At 37.4% G+C, this 21,858-nt stretch overlaps 1 long non-coding RNA gene across 1 annotated transcript in view; it reads left to right on the forward strand.

Moving 5' to 3' along the window:
• LOC138156568 (uncharacterized) overlaps window positions 1-21,858 on the forward strand; it is a 39,247-nt gene that overhangs the window by 6,550 nt on the left and 10,839 nt on the right. The window contains exon 2 of the long non-coding RNA XR_011167187.1: window positions 1,591-1,682. This is a non-coding gene — a long non-coding RNA (uncharacterized lncRNA). The remainder of the gene's footprint in view (window positions 1-1,590; window positions 1,683-21,858) is intronic.

The raw sequence follows: 21,858 nt of genomic DNA on the forward strand, positions 1-21,858 counted from the left end.
TCCATTTCATTCTCTGCCACGCCCTCTCTCCTTGTGCCTTCAATCTTTTCCAACAACAGTCTTTTCCAATGAGTCCTGTCTCCTCATTAAAAGGTCAAAGTATTTAAGCTTTAGCTCCAGTGAATTTTTCCTTCCAATGAATAGTCAGAGTTGATTTTTTTAATTATTGCTTGATTTGATCTATTTGTTGCTCAAGGAACTCTCAAAAACTTCTCCAGTACCACAATTTGAAAGCATGAGTTCTCTAGTGCTCAACTTTCCTTATTATTCAACTCTCACGTTATACATTACTACTGGAAAGACCATACCCTTGACTATATGAACCTTTGTCAGAAAAGCGATGTCTCTGCTTTTTAGGATGCAGTCAATACTTGCCATAAATTTCCTTCCAAGGAACAAGCATGGCTACAGTCACTTTCTGCAGTAATCTTTGAGCCCCAAAGCATAAAATATGACACCGTTTCCATTTCTCCTCCCTCTATTTGCCAATAAGTGATGGGACCATATGCTATAGTCATAGTTGTTGTTGGTGTCTGTTTTTTTTTCTTTTTGGAGGGCAATTGGGATTGAGTGACTTGCCCAAAGTCACAGGGCTAGTAAGTGTGTCAAGTGTCTGAGGCTAGATTTGAACTCAGGTCCTCCTGACTTCAGGGCCAGTGCTCTATTCACTGTACCACCTAGCTGCCCTTATAGATTTTTTAAATGTTAACCCAACATGGGAAGGTTTATAATTTCATTGAGCTACTCAAGTCTTTCTGTCAAGACAAAGCAGTGATCCAGGAGGGAATTATATCCATACTCCCACCTTCATACCTCATAAAAAGAAAAGAGGCTGTATTCCATACACTGCATTTTGTCATTCCTTTTCTTTAATCACTCATCATAAGATTTAGAACTAAAAAGTACCTTTGGAATCAACTATTCCAAAACCCTCACTTCATAGTTGAAGAAACTAAGGACCCCAAGATGTTTAATTGTGTAAGGATACAAGGATAGTTAATCGAACCATTGGCATTTCAATTCAAGTTCTTTAAGTCTCACTTGATTTCTGACAAAGAAAGTTGCCTTTTCATCCAGTTACTTGGTATGACAAACAAAATGTTAGCTTTTTCAAGAGATGTTTTATAGTCCTCTGTACCCTCACTATCTCAGAAGCTTAAAGAGAATAGCAATGGCATATAATACTTCCTTCATATAATGCATCCTTCAAGATCCAGATTAAGTGACAGCTCTGATGAAGAGATAACCTTCCCTGACTGGAAGTGATCTCATCTTCCTATCACTTTTCATAACATGTTGTATGCATTCCTCTTGTATTTTTGTTATAATCCACATTATCATTTACATGTGGCATGGCTCTCCCAATTTAGATTGTAAACCTTTCTAAAGCTTGGAAAAGTTCACATTTATTATGTGTATCTCCCCCAACAAAATAGCACAGTGTTTAGTACATAATAGGTAAGATACATATTTGTTGAATAAATTAGCTGATGTGGGGGGAGGGAAGAATCAACACATTATACTATAGGGGAAGACTCTGAATAAAAGAAAATAGCCTGATAATGGTTTTCCACTTCTTCCTTGAAATAGAGCAAGATTCTCAAGCTCCTTCTCTTTAATTTCCTCTCAAACACAAGTCTCAGAAGACTGCCCTCTACTCCACGAAGGAAGAGTTATGAGTGGTGAGTTTTGGAAATCTGTTCTCCCTTCTAGGAAGACCATAATAAAAGATTTCACTATTTCCCCATTATGATGATGACTGAGACAGCAAAATAGTTGTTTTTTTCCCCTCTGTAGAGGGGAAGATTTGATGGGAAACTTCGTTTTCTTTTGTCTCCACTTCAATGACATACCACTCATTTTTGAATCCATTTTTCAGGAATTTTCAGGTATGGGGCCTTGAGATTAGAGATTCAGTCATATTCTTCAACCCAAAGGGAAGGAATATTAGAGAAACCAAGAAAGACATTCTTCTCTGTGTTGAGATAGAAGTTTTCACTAATGTCTCTGTGAGATTTTTACTACTTTATCTCAATTGTGTAAGAACCATCCATGCTCTTAGGCACAACTTTCTGTGATATCACTTTCCTCAGGACCTCAAAGAGGTTCAAAGGAATTACTTAAAATAAGGCTAACCATTTATATAGAAATAATAGCCAAATTCCTCCTTGGGGGGATTTGAAGGATTCCAACGAAAGACTTCCAGACAGATGTATTTCTATCTGCCTCACATTTTCAGATTACACCCTTTTGAGACCTTAGGTGTGTTTAGACTAGCTGCAGCTCTTTTTTTGAGAAGTGGGTGTTACATAAAAAATTAAGCAGGATTAATTTAATCTGAATTATAACTGCCTGTTCAAATATCTCAAATGTTTAAGTATTCCAAAGTACCCTGTCTTCATATAACTGCATGAGGGAAAGAACTTGAAGGCTGAATACTATTTTTCATTTTGGATACCAAAGTATGAACAAAATTAATAGTTAGGATTCCATGATGATAATATTGTCACAGATGGTAAGATTATATTGCCAAAGATTAATAGTACCTTTAATATCTCATGAAACTCCATCATTCTTTGAAACTTTGAGGGCTCTTTGAAATGAGCAAGGGTAGCCTGTTTTTCTAATGTGGGAACTTTAATTTCAAGCATTATAAAGGAAATAATTAATCAACTATCATTTACTAAGTGCCTCGAACTGGTGACAGATAAAAATGAAAGTGCTTCCTCTCAAGGTGATTACATTCTATTGGGGAATAGAACATGTAGCACAGTGGCTGGCACATAGTAGATGCTTAATAAATGTTGACTGATTTATTGATTTGTAGACACAGTACCCTCTCTATGCTTAGACATCAGGTAAAGTCCCCAAAGTGATAACTTCTGACTTCTAGGAACACATTTTTCTGCTAATAATGTAACTCATAAGCCCCCATTGATGCGCTTTCCCTTTAGAATCAGCTGGTATTCAATTAGGTTTTAGAAAATGCATTCACTCAAATGTCATAGCAATAATAGCAGTTATTAAGCATTCCCCTTCCCCTCACACTTGGATTTTCCATATGCAATTGAGCTATTCAAGTCTTAGGCCCCTTCTAAGGCACAGAGAGTTTCCCCATTACATTTCATTATCTCTGTATATTTCCCCTTCCTACCTTCAGTTTTGCTGAAGTATAGAGAATACTCACATCATTACATACAAAATAATAACAAAATAAGTATAAGAGTTTCAGGAAGAGGGACACTAGCAGTTGAGAGGATAAGGAAAGGCTTCACGAAAAAGAAATTACTTAAGAAGACTGTTGAAAGAACTAAGAATGAAGGTAAGAAGGGAGTACATAGAGTACGTACAGATGAGACTTGGACCTGTTGGAACTGACTGAACCATTCAAGCTGATAAGGTCAGCAAGTGGGAAAGTATAATGAAAAAGGAGAAGGGTGCCCAAAACACAGCCTTTGGAGTATTTCCATTGTTAGAAAGCTTCATATGGATAAAAATTTAGTAAAGGCATAAGCAGAGGCATAGAGAAAGAACATGTGGTTTTGTTTATTAGGAACAGAAAGAAAGCAAGTTTGCCTACACCATAGAGTGTAGGAAGGGAAAAGATGTGTAATGAGACTGGAAATGTATGTAGAGGCATGTTAAGGAACAGCTTTAAAAGAAAGGCTTTACAAATATCTCATTTGGTCCTCAAAATGATGAGGTAAATGCTATTATCTCTCATTTATAGAAGAGGAAATTGAGACATATAGAAATAAAATAACTTCCTTAGTATCACACAGATAGTAAGGGTTAATGGCTGTATTTTGACTCATCTTTTCCTGACTCTAGATAAGTGGTGTTGTAATACCAAGCAAGAGCAGCTTACAAGGTTTGGATTACAAGCATGGCAAACTCCATTTGTTCAGTGACAAATTAAGGCAAAACATTCACAGAAAATCAAAACACAGCATTCAACATGTGTAACTCAATCATTTAGTAAGTCCTCAATTAAATTACAAAGTACAAAGGTTAAAGTATTCCACCCCTGGGTAGTACATTCATTTAGTCAATCATAAAGTCTTCTCTCTTCTAAACTGAAAATAAGTTTCCAATAATAAACAAAGTACATTCATTTGGTCAGTCACAAAGGTTAAATGTTCTCCACCCCTAGAACACAACTGAATTACAATATTGTAAGTCACCACCAAGCACCCTCTCAAAGGGTAGCAGAAAGCAAAAAGGCCATACACCCCTAGGTCACAACCAGGTTACAATAGACCCAAGGAGAGGTCTTTTCTTCATCTTGACCTGAGGCAAGTTCTCAGTAGTTTCTGTTCCTGGGAAGACAAAGCTTAACAAAGCCACCATAACATGCATACACATTGCCAGCATCCTCTTCAATTCACCTTCTCCCTGTGAAATCAATCTAGGCCCAACAAAGTCTGAGGCCTCTATCAATAAGCAAATCTGACAAAGTAACATCAAAATAAACACCAGTATCACAGTCATGCCTCCTCAGTTCTCCATAGCTCTTGGTGGCAGTTCTCAGAAGTCCTGCACAGCTCCGCCCTCAGCAGTCCCAGACAGCTCTGGCCATCAGTTCTCTCTCTCTCTCTCTCTCTCTCTCTCTCTCTCTCTCTCTCTCTCTCTCTCTCTCTCTCTCTCTCTCTCACTCTCTGGGTCTTAACACCTCTCTCTCTCTCTCTCTCTCTCTCTCGCTCTCTCTCTCTCTCTCTCTCTCTCTCTCTCTCTCTCTCTCAGCAACTCTGGCTCCTGGCAATTCTTTCTCTCAGCATCCTCATTCCTGGGAGCTCTCTTTCTCTCTCTATGTCTCCACGATGCTGCTCCCAAAAGTTCTTCTGGCCTTTCTCAGCTTGGGTCTCTCCCTATACAAGAAACCAGCTCCTCCCTGTTCAGGCCTGTCTTGTCACGTCAACAAGTGCATCCCACTTGTGGGATTCAGAAGTTCTGGGTCTTAACACTTAATCCAAAAGCCAAGCCAATACAAGGGGATCTTTAAATTCTATTGCCATTACAAGTGTCAAGCTCAAATAGAAATGGAGACCACTGATCCATACATAAGAATCCTAGTGGGTGACATATTGATTTAGTTTTAAAGTGAAAATATTGCATTTAACTTTTTTTTAGGCAATAAGGATTGAGTGATTTTCCCAGGGTTATACAGGTAGTAAGTACTGAGACTGGATTTGAACTCAGGTCCTCTTGATGCTAGAGTCAGTGTTCTATCCACTAAGCCACCTAGCTGCCACCCTCACACTCCCCCCTGCCCCCGTTTTACTTATTGTTAGAAATATTTACCAATTTCTGGTTCAGACTGCATTTGGGATTGTTGTGGACTTCAAATAACCCTCAGGATATATGTTTGATACTTCTATTTGGTGACTCAGAGTCTGCCAAATATCAGCTGCTGTGATTTCCTTTTATACTACTATTATTTAAATATTTTGGTTGAAATCAGAGTTTGTAAGGGGAAATAAAGCTATACTTTTAAAATATTGAATTCCATAGCATATTTCTTAGAATGAGAAAGAATTCAAGTATCCATTTTTACAGAACAAAGGTATATTAGACATTCTGAAAATGCTTCAGGATAGAGGGGAGAAATAGCTATCTAATCTATTCAGTTAGCATAACATCCAATTTTTAAATGTTTTTCACTAAGTGTGTGCCAGTGGTAATGGCACACAGGAAGTAAAGTATTTTTTCATAAAATTAAGCACATTTTCCCTTCAGAAATGAAATGAAATTCAATTCTGTTTTTTTTTATTCAATCCTAAATAGAATTAGATGGGATTGTTCTCCCCTAGTTTTCAAGAAGATGCAATATGTCCTTACTGCTTCTAGGAAATAAGCAAGTGGCAATATGACATTTTCAATTTCCCTTTATAAATATTAGTTTTTCTCTATCTAAACTCATGAATGAAATATTTTATTTAAAAGAACATCTATTAATGTGAACTAATATTTGTTGCCAAGAAAAGCCATTTAAATGGTGCTCAGTTTCTTTCTTAATATTTTAAATATGCTAGAGAATGAAAACGACAGGTTTGATGACATTGGATTCCTATTCCAGTGAACCAGCAAGAACCCAAAGAGAGAAAAAATTCTTAACTGTCAAAAGCAGATGACAGGAACATAACACTGGAGAATCTGAGTCACACCTGAGTCTCTACCAAATAAGGAGCAGCACAAATATATGCATTTCATTTCAGGTTGCCATCTATTTTAAGGATAAAGGTAGAAACATTTAGTGGTTTTGTTTTTTGTTATCCCCTTGATACCTCTCTTGGACAACTTTAAATTGTGTCATAATAAATGTAGTGGAGTGGAAATAAGCAATAAAATGCTTTCTATAATGAAGTAATACAAGGAATAGCAAGGGTAGTGCCATGGTGGATAGAGTGCTGGACTTGGGAAAACTTGAGTTCAAATCTGGTCTCAGACACTAGATGTGTGACTCTGGACAAGTCATTTATTATCTCTCAGTTTTAGTGTACTCATCTCTAAAATGGTGATAATGATGGCACTTATTTCAGAGGGTGGTTGGGAGAATCTAATAAATAAATGTTTATATCTATATGTTTGTGTGTATGTATGCAAGTACATGTGTGTGGATATATATATATATATATATATATACACACATACCTATGTAGATGTTTATAAAGATAGATATAAGTTCTACAAACTTCAAGGTGTTATACAAATATTAGCTGTTGTTATTGTTATTCTTATCTCTTACCTGAATTTCTGTCTCAAAAATATAACTGGAATAGAGGGAGAGTGGTTATTCATCATAGAGAAAATGTTAACTGATTGAAAAGGTGATGGTAATTATGGTCATGATTACAAAGATAGTCATTTTATCCATTTTTACCATAATTCCTTGAAGAGTAAATGGACTCTAAGCAAATTTTTGTTGAATTAAATTAAAACAAATTTCCTCTGTTGGTTTACATAGTAGTAATATGGAATGGTACACTGGAAAGAATGTGACCTCTCAAGTCAGAAGAGCTAGGTTTCAATTCTATCTCTTCCAACTCCCTGAGTGATCTTGGAAAAGTGACTTCTCTTTCCTAAGTCTCAGTTTTCCCATTTGTAGAATAAGGATGTTCAATTAAATAGACTCTCATATTACTTCCAGCTGTATATCTGGAATTATGTTATGTGTAAAAAGGAAGCAAAGGGGCACAGTGAAAAAGAGTACTGGATTTTAAGTGGGAGGACACTCACCTGAATCTTACCTTTGCCCCCTTATTGCCTGTGTGACCTTGGGCAAATCTATTGCCTCTCTGGATCTAAAACTAGATCTAAAACTAAACCTAAAACTTGATCACTTCAAAGTTACTTTTAGTTATAAGTCTAAATTCCATTCTAGCAGAGAGGGCCTACTGTTGGGAGTACATGGCTAGCTACCTGTACTATTCCCATTCTTGTATCCAGATAATGTGATCTTTATCAAAAATCATTACTAGGGAAAACTAATTTCTAAGTAGGGGAAGTGAACTCCTTCAGCCTCACATTCATTGATTCATCAGTAAATTCTACTTATAGCTCTTCTAGAGTTTTTTCAAAAGGGGAAGCTAAAAGTGGCTTCCAGTATATTGGATGTAGGTCAGGTGATTTATTCCTGCTTACAAATAAGATGCTCAACATAAATAGATCATAGAGCACATTAACAGAATGATTAGAACAGAATTCAGTAACTTAATTCATAGTTACTGGTATAATCTGTGGGAAGGCTCATAGTTAAGTCATTTTTTTTCTTTTTGGAGGGAAATTGGGGCTAAATGACTTGCCCAAGGTCACACAACTAGTAAGTATTAAGTGTCTGAGGTCGGATTTGAACTCAGGTACTCCTGACTCCAGGGCCAGTGATCTGTTCCCTATGCCACCTAGCCACCCCTTAACTCTAGTTTTTTAAAAAGGTTTTTGAAAGGATTCTAACTAATCCTTTTAAATTTATACCTCCATTTGGCATTTTCTGCTCTAACAGTCAAAATTGATCTTTCTAGCAGCCACTATTCCCTATGCCAATTCTTCCCATGCTTTCAGCAAGCTGTGCTAAAACCATAACCCCTCTAATAAATGCTGTCCTTTCTGATAATATTCTTCTACCACTGCTACAATAACTTGGATAGGTGATGCCACTCCTGATGACCCCTCTAGCAGCAAGCACCCCAAGCACGTCCTCAGGGTTTGCTGCCACCACAGGTTCTTAGATCTGCTTTGATAAAGGAAAGCAACTCAAAATGGGTTAACAAGCTTACTTTAATCAGTCAGACATATATCGTTTACCTTGTTCAGGGGAAAAAGGTCAGCACCCCAAACTTCAAAGTATACAGGCAGAATTATCAAGACATTAACAGATCAAGTAGACAGCTTTCCAAACTGTCCAACCATTACATCCACACCCAGTCAACATCTGGGTTTCCACACCTGGGTTTTTTAAAGCCGGAGGGGGCTCTGGACAATGGCTTCCCAGAATACAGATCAAATCACAGAACACTTCTCAAAGTGAGCCCCCAAAACAAAGCTACACATCAGGGCTTATATAGCCTTCTCCTGGCTCAGAGAATGTAACAACCTTATTGACTCACTGGCCAATCAAGAAGTATCTACTGAAAAACAAGCCTCCCACCCCAGGCTCCAGGTGCACTTTAGCCTAGGGGCAGGGAAGATCTTCCAAATCTGCATTCTTATTACAACCCCCAAACTTTTGAAAATTTGCAAGGTTACCTACTGAAGGAAAAAAAAACACAAAAAAGTGGCAAAGTCAGGCAGAGCCCCCTGGTACAAGCCCATCTAGATAAGTACATATTTCATTTGCATAACAGTAGTGGGAGTCACAACTATATCAGGATAGAGAAAGATCACTCTTTTCCACTCCTTACTGGAATCACATTTAGTCACCCAGAGTTCTGCAATCAAGGAAGCACAAGCTGTAAACTCTTTCTTAGCAGGCCCACTGAGTTATCTGCCATTCTGGACCAGTACCTAATTAGAGGAATTTTCTTCATTTTGCATTACAAACTCCTCAGTGATAGAGATGTATGGCCATAAGTTGTCTTCCCTGGTGACCAGGAATGGCAACTGAACACAGTTCCAAGGTGGGGGAAACACTGTTACACTCTTAAATGGTATTTCTTTTCCTTTATCCAGTGCAAGTGAGTTTTGGAAGAGTAAGTCCAAAGAGGTTGTTAGGGTCTCAGACATGGGACTTTTATTCCACAGCTCTGTTTTTTAAGGAAACCTTCACCTAGAAAGTTTCCATACAGTATGATACTGGACACTTGCCAAAGGTCATTTAAGGAAGTATATGAGGGATATCATCTCATGATATTCTGTTAATCCTTCCTTTGCATTTATCTTTTCAAAAGTCACATGTTTCCACTAAAACCTCAATGAAATCCCCTAGAATCCCAACTTTCTCATAGACATTTCTACCCCTGACATTCCTACTTGGAGGAAGATGCCTAAAATTGCCTCATTTCCTAAGTTATTGTGGGATTTTCTGGTTAAAAACTCATCAAGTGCCAGGAAACTGAAATCCTTTAATACTAAGTGCAAAACAAAACCAGAATCAGATGCTTAACCTCTAGCATAGTCTTGTTGGCTGCATTCCCTCACATAGGAGAGAGACAGTTAAAGGAGAAGTTAGAGAGTAGTGGCATCTGTTATTCCTCTCCTCCAAGATGAAGTGAAAAGGATAGATTCCAGCATCTTGCAGAACATTTCAAAGATGGATTCTAATCATTCATATATCATGTTGTCAAAAGCATCCATCTGACGTTATTTGAATACCATTATTTTCCTGGTGATTCTATATTCCTAGGAAACATGGATCATCTTTCTTTCAAAAGCTTCAAAATAGTAGGTGACCCCAAAGGGGAAGGAAATGATGCACAATGGGGGAAGGTGTTAAGAAGGTTGCAACCTATTGACAATAATGATAGAGGTAGAGATAGGTATAGGTAAAGACATAGGTATAGCCTAGGTAAGATACGGAATAGAACAAAAGTTACCAACAAAGATGTATAAGATTAGATAAGTAGATAGGCCAGTCATATAGAGTGAGTGGAAGATAGCGTGAAAAGCCCAAGTATTACAATAGTATCCATGAAATATTAGTAGGATCAGAGGAAGTCATCCACTGCATCGGGTAGAGCTGTTAAAGAGGAATAATGTGAACAATATTAGATATTAGGTAGAGCTAGGTTGTACATTGGTAGAGGGGGGACCCACATCAATTAAACCTCCATTCTGGCTCCCGTTCCCACTTCCTCCTTATTGGTCACTTAGACCCGTGCTTCTTAAACTGTGGGTCATGACCCTATATGGGGTTGTGTAACTGAATGCAGGGGGGCATAAAAAATTTGGCAACAGTAAAAGATTTCTGTATATCTACTTTATATACATATGTACCCAGGGTCATATAAAAATTTCTCAAGTGAAAAGGGGTTGCAAGTGGAAAAAAGTTTAAAAAGCTTTGACTTAGACTGCACCCTTGGAACCACTCTGGGCTCTAATAGGTAGACTTTTTTTCTTATCTTGCTCCATATAGGCTTTCACCTCTTTTTCTGGACTTTTCCAGACCATTTTGGTAACCTCCCTTCCAACATCCTTTATGTATTATCTTCCCTCATTATAAGTTCCTGGAGGGCTGTTTTGCTTTTCAAGGCCCAATACATAGTCAATGTTTACAGTAGCTTCCTCCTGGCTACTTTGCTAACTCTTCACATGGGTTTTTCTTTCCAGAACCATTTTGGGGAATGACTCACATTAGTCATCCCTTGTTCTCCAGACAGTCACTGTGGCCCTGTACAGGCACTTCCTCCCACACCGCCATGATCCTTTTCAGTTCCCTTTGTATATGTTGTCTTTCCCCACTAACAGTTCTTCGAAGGTAAATATTTTCTTTCAGTTTTTATTTGTATTCTCAGTGCTTAACATGGTGCTTGGTATATAGGAAGGTCTTGATAAATGTCTGCTGACTGACTAATAGATTTTTTATCTAGTTGTCTATATAAATAAGAGATACACTGAAGAAAGACATTACAGTTATAAATACTTACTTCATAGGACTTGGGTTTGAATCTCGACCATACTCATTACTACTTCTCTGACTGTAGGCATTTAAATCTCATCATCTCTGGAACTCAGTTTTCTCTTCCATAAAATTCAAGAAGTGGATCAATGTATATATGATCAATCCAAATTCCAAATCCCATTATCTCATGCCATGTGTCATGGACTAGATGTGTGATTCTATTGGCAGAACTCCCTTCTAATAGTAGTGCAACCTTGCAAATAAGCAGCCTTTTTTACCAGCCTACCCTCCCCACTTCAGGTATGAACATCACACTAAAACAAATCAGTTTTCTTTTCAATTTGGCACAGGGAAGATACTAGTTGCCTTAAGCCATATAGTAGGTATGTGGTTAATTCTAAAGGTATAGGAATGTCCTTTAGATTTGATATACACAGACCAAAATACCTGCTAACCCATTTTGTGTCATGGACCACTTTGGCTGTCTGCTGAAGACCTCTTTGAGAAATAAATCCACAAAATAAAGGATATAGGATTATAAAGACAGTCAATTGTGGAATATAATTGAAATAGTTATCAGAAAACCAAGTTGACAGACCCCAAACTAGGAACCCCTGCTCTAGTCAATAGAAAGATCACAAAAGAATAATTTTGCTATATGATCTGCCTCAGTTTAGCTTCCAAACAAAAAAAATCCACAGAAACAAATAAAAACACTCTTCCAAAATGACCACCATTGGAAAAACTATCTTGTGTCTGGTAGACAAAAGTCAGACTTCTTAGCTCCCCTCCGTTCCCAGACAAATCAGCTAGCATTTTAAATACTCATTCTCTCTACAACCTAGTTATGTGTTGCTGAAATGCATTAAAGCATGAACTAAAATTTTTACCTTGAAATTAAAGCCAACCTTCTTGCCACTATCAGGACTGATGAAAATCAGAGTAATTCATGATATTTTCACCTATTTCAAGTACTCTAAATGATGGAAGAATTGTGTGCATAGAGAAGGGAACTTTACATTTATTTGGTACATTTTTGGTGGGGTGGGAGTGAGTTCCTGGATACCTCAAGTTTTCTGTGCTGTTGAAATTTGCAGCTGCCAGGGAGAAAAAGCTCTGGTGGAGGAGTCTTGCCATGAGGTCTTGCAGAGGAGGAAGAATCCCCAGTAAAGTATTTGAATCATCTTAGTAATAGTCTGTGCTTATGTATCACTTTAAGGTTTGCAAAGCACTTTACACATATTGTCTAATTTTATCCTCACAGAGACCTTGAGAGATTAGATACCATATTATCCCCATTTTACACATGAGGCAAACTGAGGCATAGAAAGGTTAAGTGACTTAGGCAGGGTCACAGAGCTAGTATCTGAGGTCAGGTTTGAACTTGGGTCTTATTGACTCTAGGTTTAGCACTCCATTCAGCACTTATCCCCCTTGCTACCTCTAGGTTCAATTTTCTTAATTCTCTGCTCTTAGTAAGCCACTCAAGGGAGAATCAGGTGACTTTTCAAAAATTTTCCTCATGATCAGTGCAAGAATGGGTCCACATCATGGGGATAAAAATGTGAATGCATATGGTAAACACAGGAAGTAGCTAGGTGGTGCAATGAATAGAGCACTGGAGTTAGAATCAGGAAGACTCATCATGAGTTCAAATACAGCCTCAGAAACTTACTACTAATCTGACCCTGGGGAAATCACTTAACCCTGTTTGCCTCAGTTTCCTCATCTGCAAAATGAGCTGGATGATGAAATGGCAAACCACTTCAATATCTTTGCCAAGAAAACCCCACAATGGAGTCAATTCTCTGCAACTTAGACTCTTAATGAATTGCCCAGATTTTGTCAAGGCCGCACAATGCCAGTGTTTTCTGTACTTAGTCATTTTTATGTTTAGACCCATCATGAAAATGTGAATTCCTTGAGGGTAAGGATTGTTTCTGCCTTAATTTGTATTACCCTCTCAAAACAGTGCCTAGAATATAATAATGGCTTAGTAAAGGCATGTTGACTGACTCACTATGTCAAAGAAATCAAAGTGTAGCCCCTATCCTAATAAACTTGTGAAAGAGAAAATATAGGTGTTGCTATCCCCATCTCACAGATGAGAAAACTGAACTTCAGAGAGGCTTAGTGACTTGTCCATGATCAGAAAAAAGTAAAAATCAGAGGTAACAGCTGAGCCCAGGTCTTTCTGGCTCCAAATATAGCACTCTATTCATATTCAACAAATAAGAATCCAATAAGTACTTGTTGGATTGATTAATAAACCACAGTTATACAGCTATGTATAACAGCTTTCTCAGTAATAACTCACATCTGTTTAATAAGATGTACAAATATGTACAAAAACATATTTGTATGTATGTACATAATTGCAGAATGTGTATATATACATATATATATGCATGTGAATGTTTGGGATGTACATATATGTTGTTCAGGAGGACCAGCAGCTTTGGTGGGAGGGATACTGAGCCCTTTTCAGGGCTGTTCATCCACTTTCAGTGTCCACCTGATTCACCCAACTCTTACCTGTGGCTGCAAGAAACTGGAGCTGTGCAGTGGCCACACCCCAGTAAAACCATCTTGGTAGATGGGGTATAACAGGTTAACCTATTGGTGAATTGGAGGGGGATGTCTACCCAAAGTATGTAAAGACTTCTCTGGGGAAATGGGCAGATGAGAACAATTTATTCTGACAGTCATGAAAGTATCAGAAGCAATGATGTGGAACTTTTAGAGTTTGTTCAGACATTGAAGACACCAAGGTCATCCACTGCATCCTGGGCCATCTCCAGTCATCTTGACTTTTATCCTGCCACTGGAATTCAATGACTCAGAAAGAGAGGGACATTGATGACTTTTTGCATCTCTACCTCACTTAAATCCAATTCATGCAAAAAGCAAGATGTTACTCTGTGATGGCACTGGTCCTCTTTGAAAATGAAGGGCAATCAACAATAATAATCCAAAGTTTAGCACAGTGACTTGAACATATAAACACTAAATAAATCTTAAACGACTGTGTAGATATATCAATCCATTATCTATCTATCTATCTACCTTTTTGTATATATCCTATAATCTATTTATATTTTCTATTTTTCTGTCATCTGTTTATGTATTCTGCCATCTCTCTGTTTGCATCTTATATTATCCATCTATTTATATAGTCTATCTTTTTATGTGTCATTTATCTCATCTTATCTATCTCATCTTATCTTATCTTTCTATCTCTCTATCTACATATTTATTAAGTACTTCCCTCACAACAACCCTGTGTGGAGTATCTATTGCATATGTCATTGTCCCCATTTTACAAATAAGGAAATTGAGGCTCTGAAACAAAAATATTTTCCCAAAGGTCATACAACAATTAAGTATCAAGACTTGGACACAGTTCTCTGCTGACTCCAAATGCAGCATTATTTCCATTATAACACAATTGCTTCACTAAAATGGAGATAAACTTTTCTTTCCCTCTTGCACAGTCAGCCTGCCACAGGCTGGATGGCTTTTCTGGAGTGGTAGTTCTCAGTTTGGCTACCTCCTACGCATATTCGGGAATGTGCAGAAAACAAATCCATTTTGGGATCTTGATAAAGGGGGCACAGACAGCAGTGCGTTAATGGCAAGTGCTGCATGGTGGGTGGGAAGCAGTATCCCAGAGAGACATTTTAAAGAAATGTATGCCTCTGCGTGTCACTGTTTGTGACTCCTTATAAAGAGTTGTTGGTACATTTTAAAATAGACTGCAGTAAAGTCCTGGCTATAGTCATTTCTATGCATATTATTAAATATTAACATAAATCTATTACCGCTATTCTTGCTGACACAAACTATGCATTGATTTATGGAGGCCAGAGCCCTTAGAGAGCATTTTCAATCTATGCAATGTGCCTGAGCAAAATGCATGCATTTGAGATTCTGATTTATCTCAAAGATGCTCCACATCTCACATGTCAATAGAGCTCCCTGATTGCCAAAAATCTAGGGTAGTTCATTTTTTTCCCAAGAGGGAATGAAATAAAGTGCTCAATAAACTCATACCCAGTGAATGTATCCCTATATATTCTATAACACATCATTCATTCAAAGCTTCCATGTTGGGTCAAAACCCATTCAGCTCAACATTTTTAAAACAATGACTGAACAACAACAAAAATCCTAAGGAGCAAAAACAATGATGGAGTGCAATTCAGGCATGAGGCACAGCCTATGCAATGGAATGGAGGTGGGAGATTGAATGGCATATGTAAGGATTACCAAGGATTACCCCTCGGCTGAATGGAAAAGGATATGAATGTATATACTATGGTTAGAAGGGCAAATTGGTGGCAGGTTATGAAGGGTTTTAAATGCCAAATTTTAAGGCAATTCCAGTCCCCAAAATATGATAGTTGTGATGATAATGGCGTACTTTGAATTCACATAGCACCTTATAGTTATATCTATGATTTTTTCACAACTATATGCAAGGTGCTGAGAGATCTACAAAGATGGAAATGTCACATTTCCTGTCTTCATCTGGCAATCTAGGTGGTAACATGAATATTAATAACTAAATCCACTATTTCAGTGGTCCAGTAACTCACTAAAAGTCACACAAGTAATAAATGGAAGAGTCAAGTTTCTGATTTCAAATTCAGCACTTTCCCCACAACACTATCATATCTTACACATTGCAGATACATTTCACATATTAACAAGGGCAATAGCTGATGCTGAAACTAAACAGAAAGTAGAAGCAGTCTTATTCTTTTTTATTGTCCTGATAAAATGATAGATACTAAAAACATTTGTTGTATAAATGAACTCTGTCCTGATCATGTATGTTGATGTAGTATCATTCAAAGCTAAAAAAGTCATCATTTGGTCTTTGGCTAAAAATCTCCCATGAAAAGGAATACACTATTTCCCAAATAAGTTCAATTTTTAGAGAACTCTAATTAGAAGATTTTCTAATAGCAAGCCTTTTATTTTTAACATCCACCCTCTTTTTCTCTTTCTTCCCTCCTTGGTCAGAGAAGAGATTTCTTGCCTGTTCCATACAATGATGCTTCAGGTACTTGAAGTAAGTTATCCTGTGACCTCTGACAGTTCTCTACATTAAATATCTCCAGTTCTTCCAACTAGACCTTATATTGTGTGAACTCAAGGCCCCTCATCAACATCATTGTCCTTCTTTGGACGTTTTGTAGTTTATCAATATCATTCCCAAAATGTGACATCTAGTTTTTCAACCAAAAGTAGTAAAAAGGAAAACATTGATCAGTACATAAACCTAATTCCAACCTCAGAAGAATACAAATGCAAAATATTTTGTACAGACACAACACGATGTAGCAGCCAAAGTCCTGCAAATCCCAAGCACAGGCTTATGTTTGTTTCACATCTGGTCAACTGAAATCATGTAAGTTGGAATAACAACTTAAGTTTATGGAGTGTTACATTTGGATAATATTAATCAGTATCACATTTGGAGAAAATAGTTTTGAAAAGACTAGCAGAATGATTATCTTTATTTCAGACATTAAACTATCTGATATGTAGACAGGTTCCAGAAAAGTCTTGATTCCTGCTGGTCAGGATTGATAGCAAAGGGATACTATTGAGATTTGTATGGGTATTGGTGATTTGGTTACTACTGCTTCCAACACATAATAGGCATCATAAACAATATGACAATTGGCAAATCTTCAATGAATTGCTATTTCAAGAAAAATAGGAAAAGATGTGTCTAAGCAAGGCTCTTCCCTACAACACCCTTAACACTGAGATTTCCTAGAATACTACAGTGAGGAAGAACTCATTACCATGTAGGGCAGCCCACTCCACTTCTAGACAGTCTTGTTAGTACATCTGTATAATATCTCATCAAAATCTGTTTAGCTCTTTGTGCCTGCCTTCCATTGCTAAGTTTTGCAAGTTGCATTCAAGCAGAAAAAGTCTATTCCATATTTCCTATCATTTATTTGATGGCAACTATCATCTCCTCTACTTTATCACATTTTCTCTTTTCTATACTAAAAAAAATTCTCCTTTCCTACAATTGATTCTTCAAACAAGAGACCTTCTGCCAATCTGGCTATCTTCCTTTAAAAGCTTTCCAGTTTGTCAATGTACTTCCAAAAACAAAATGCTCTAGTTTCAGTGCTGGCAAATTTTAATTTTTTTAATGTCCATTTGTTATCCCTTGTATAATGGTCTCTGAGACTGAAAGTGTTCAGGTTAATGGATTAACTACCCTCATTTTATATGGGTTAGAGTCATCTTTTCCTAGCTTATCTTTTCTTGTGGGTAAAGGATGTGAACTATAGCTATTAGTCCCTGTATTCTCTTCCTAACTCAGGACCAGTCTAGACTTTTAGGGGAAATTAGGGGAGGGGGAGTAAAGTTTCCTGAATCATCTGTCTTATCAGTATCTTTACTCGCTTGAAACTGTTTTAACACAAATGTACTCATGGGGAAGTATAAAGTCTGGGTTTATCTTGGTTTGTCACCTGACATATGGAGTTTATACACACACACACACACACACACACACACATATATATATATATATATATATATTTTTTTTTTTAATCAGTATGCTCAGATCCTACAACCAGATACTTCCCATAAACTTTTGGTGGGGAATGTACATGCACTCTGTTGACTTCTCTTCCTCTACATAAAGTGCCAACTTCTATATCCTTCTTTTGCATTTCAGTCCAGCTTCTTAAATTGCCTCCTTAAACTCTTCTTCTAAATGTTGGTTTGAAACTCACCTCTTCCCTACTTCACCTTTTGTGGGTTCCTGATTGGTGAAAACCATAATAAGGATACAATGACCAGTACACAACTTTGTGTATCTGGGCATCTACCCAACAGCATTGGTCTTGATGTCGGGGTTTCTGGGAATCAAGCCTAGTATTAAGCAGTAAATCAAAGCATTAGCTAAACTGTGGTGATATATGTAATGATGTTCTATCTCTCCTCTTCCCTTCATTTGATTTCAATAATTATTGGGAGGGTCTTGGCAGGCATATCCACTGAACTGTCTGACCACTATTCCAAACTGAGCAGTATTAAACTCTTGGCAAGGATCCGTCATTCTGCACCTATTGTAAGTAACCCATATGATTATTAAACTTCTCTTATAATCATCCAGGAACTCCCAGACTCTTTCTTCAGTATCAAACTTGTTCCACTGTTTGAGGGTAGGTTGAGTTGTGAATATCCCCTGCAGGGGAATTTTGGACCCTACACCTCTCATTATAGTCTCTCCTATGGAAAGATTCCTCTTTAAGATTCCCTCAGTTCCTACCTTGGTATGATACTTGGCACATAGTAAGGACATAATAAATACTTGCTGACTAATTGACTATATACTTTGCAAATGCCTATCAGCCAGTGATCAGGGGATTCTTTTTGCTAAGAGAACTAGCTTTCAAAGCCTTAATACATTACCATTTTTCTGTCCTCAGTTCATTCTGAACCTGATACTATTCTTACAGGATTAAGCTAGCCTTTTGCTTTCATTCTCAATTACCTACCTTTGTTTCTATTTTATGTGCTTTAAAAAAATCTCTACATCCTAAGAAAGGTACTTATTTTTCCCTACATAGGAATAACTTGTTTGCATAATCAAAAAATTTTTCCTGACTTTTCATAACTCACTTCTCTTATAGCATTTTAAATGACCACATTCCACTTACCCTTTCTCTGAAGTTTTTGAAATCTATTCTCAGAAAGTGTACCATGTGTCATAGACTAGCTATCATAGACTAGGCAAAGATTTCCTTCTTTATTTATGTAAATTCTGAGATGAAACCAGCACTTTATCATGTATTTCCCAATATTTTCACTTTGCCAAACCAAACCTTCTACTTTAGCATCATTTATTCTTGGTCAGAATCACTTCTAGAATAGCAAGGGGTTTTTCTTTTGTTGCTTTTCTCATCAAATGGAAAGTGCATTGAACTTAGAGACAGGAGACCTGGGTCCAAATCCAATGCTACCCCTCTCCTGGGTGAGAGTTAATCAAATAAATATGTAGAATGAGATACATATTTGAAAATATAGAAAATGTGGGACGTTGTTTCCCTATATTATAAATATTTGCTCTAAGGGATTTGTTTTCTTTTGAAGAGTGTATTTGGAGACACTGAGTGGGAAAAAGAGAAAATAATTGCTTATTAATTTAAAAAAAATCACTAAAAACAAAATTCTGCTCAAGGGCTGCCTTCCACATGAAGTTTTTCCTGATAATTCAGCTTCTGATCCCCTGTCTTTCCCCAAAGATTCACCTCACATTTTTTGGTATTTTTTATTTATATATTGCCTCCCACCAATAGAATGTAAGCTCCTTGAGGCCAGCCAATATTTTATGTTTGTTTTGGTATCCCCAGAATCTAACACAGTCCCTGGCACATAGTAAGCACTTAAAAAGTTCTTGATGATGTGATTGAATAATACAGAAACTACATTGTCCAGAGAAATCAAGAGAGGTATATCTTAGTACTAAATCACCTCCAGTCTCTTCATATACTGGGAGGCCAAAGAGTTTTTAGACCAGGCCTCAAAACTGTACTCCAAGCAGGATCTACTCTAAGGTGGGCCAACACCTCTAGCACAAAGCTGGAATATAGGTATCTTTCAGGGTGTGAGTAATTCAATAAGATACTACTTATATTGAAGTTTTTTTCTTTTTTCTATGTATGTCTCACTCAATGGTCCCATTAAAATCCTAAGTCTAAGGAGCATGATACTCTCCTTCAAGGTAACTTCATATCTAAAAGATAACATAACTAGGAAAATAGTTTTTAAGAAGCCATCTATGGATAGGGTTTCATACTACTAGGAAAAGCTAATTATTTCTTTATCATCCATTTTCCTTTCAAAAGAAGGCTGATGTTTGGGTCAATTGACATTTTTTTCTCCTTTGTATTTCTTTTTTTATAAATAGGATTGTGTAGGTGGGACATTATTGGAAGAGAGAGCTCTGGTAAGATCACAGCCTGAGGTTCTATCTCCTGCCAGCAACAAATGAAGTACAAGCAGTTGAGAACAGTAGGAATCATCAATTATGGTGCACAGTAAGTTATTGCTAACAGTGCGCCCCTATGTTCTGTAAAACTCACCTTATAATAATAGCCTGAGGCTCCTTATGGTAGAGTTTACAGTGCACCATTTTCATGGAATTCACCATCTCTGAAGGATGAATGTGCAACAAGATGCATAGGCAAAGATTATTTAACCCCTTAGTTCCTTTTTACAATAGAAAGCAAGAATTACTATCACTTTATTCTTTGTTTTTAACTCAATTTCTATGTCTTTCCCTTCAATGAATACAATTTTTGTTGAGTGAAATTTCATCACAACGTAGAATAACAATGGTGCCATCAGCACAGATCATTAATAAAATCTAGACAATCATATTAAAGGTTAAACAAAATACTTTGCCAGAAAAGGCAGTGAGGTGGTGTAGACAAGTGACATGCATAATTTTTTTTTAAGTTCTATTTCAGGGTGGAGTCAAGATGGCAGAGTAAAAGCACAAACTTGATATGGGCTCTAGTTTCAATCATCTCCAATACCTGTAAAAAATAACTCCAAACAAATTGTAAAGCTACATAACCCACAAAAAGAAACAAATATCCTGCTTAAGGCAGCCTGGTAGTCTGACAGGAAAGATCTATTGCAGATGGCTGGGAGGTGAGTGCAGTCTCCAGTGAGCCATGGTTCCTTCTCCAGGGTGGCCATGATCAGCATCCAGACCAGTCAGAGCAGACTTCAGGGGAGTGAATCACCAGCAGCTGTGGTGGTTTCCAGACACCTCAACCCATAAATGCCAAAGATAAAATAAAAAGTCAGTTGGGAACTCTGTTGAAGGAACAGCATGGTCTGGCCCCTGCCCCCCTGGGGCAAGAAGCTTCAGGAGGCACTGCGGCATGGCTGCTTTCAGAGCTCCTGGCCTGCAGATTATAGGGGGACCAAGCAAACATTCAGAGGGTAATTGCTCTTACTTTGACCTGCCTGGATTTGGATCATGGTCTTGGGTGGTGGTTCTAGGGTGTGTAGCCAGTGAGTAAGAGCTTGTGAGTCCTGTAGAGAGGGTGCCCAACTAATAGCTCTGGCAGCTGTGAAAACCCCAGCAATTTGGGACAAAGCTCTCTCCATCCTGTAAGCAGAGTTCTATTGTGGCAAAGTTCAGAAGTCAAGTATGAGGAAGATGAGGAAGTGCAATCAGACCATAAAATCTTTTTGGGGGGACAAAAAGGGTCAAAGCATGGAACTAGAGGAGGACAATGAAGTTGTAACTCTTGCATCAAAAGCTTCCAAGAAAAAAATGAACTGATCACAGTCATGGAGGAGCTCAAGAAGGATTTTAAAAATCCAGTAAGAGAAGTAGAGGAAAAACTGGGAAGAGAAATGAGAATGATGCAAGAAAATCATGAAAAGTGAGTCAAAAGCCTGCTAAAGGAGACCCCCAAAAAATTCTGAAGAAAATAACACCTTAAAAAGTAGACTAACTCAAATGGCAAAAGAAGTCCAAAAAAACAATGAGGAGAAGAATGCCTTAAAAAGCCAAATTTGCCAGATGGAAAAGGAATTTCAAAAACTCACTGAAGAGAATAATTCCTTCAAAATTAGATTGGAGCAATTGGAAGCTAATGACATTATGAGAAATCAAGATACTATAAAACAGATCCAAACCAAAGAAAAAATAGAAGGCAATGTGAAATATCTCATTGGAAAAACCACTGACCTGGAAAATAGACTCAGGAGAGATAATTTAAAATTTTTTTGGACTACCT

The sequence above is a fragment of the Petaurus breviceps genome, unplaced genomic scaffold (assembly GCF_028583685.1).
Source record: "Petaurus breviceps papuanus isolate PSGF00001 unplaced genomic scaffold, PetGlider_PUasm1.0 156, whole genome shotgun sequence".
NCBI classification, from domain to species: domain Eukaryota; kingdom Metazoa; phylum Chordata; class Mammalia; order Diprotodontia; family Petauridae; genus Petaurus; species Petaurus breviceps.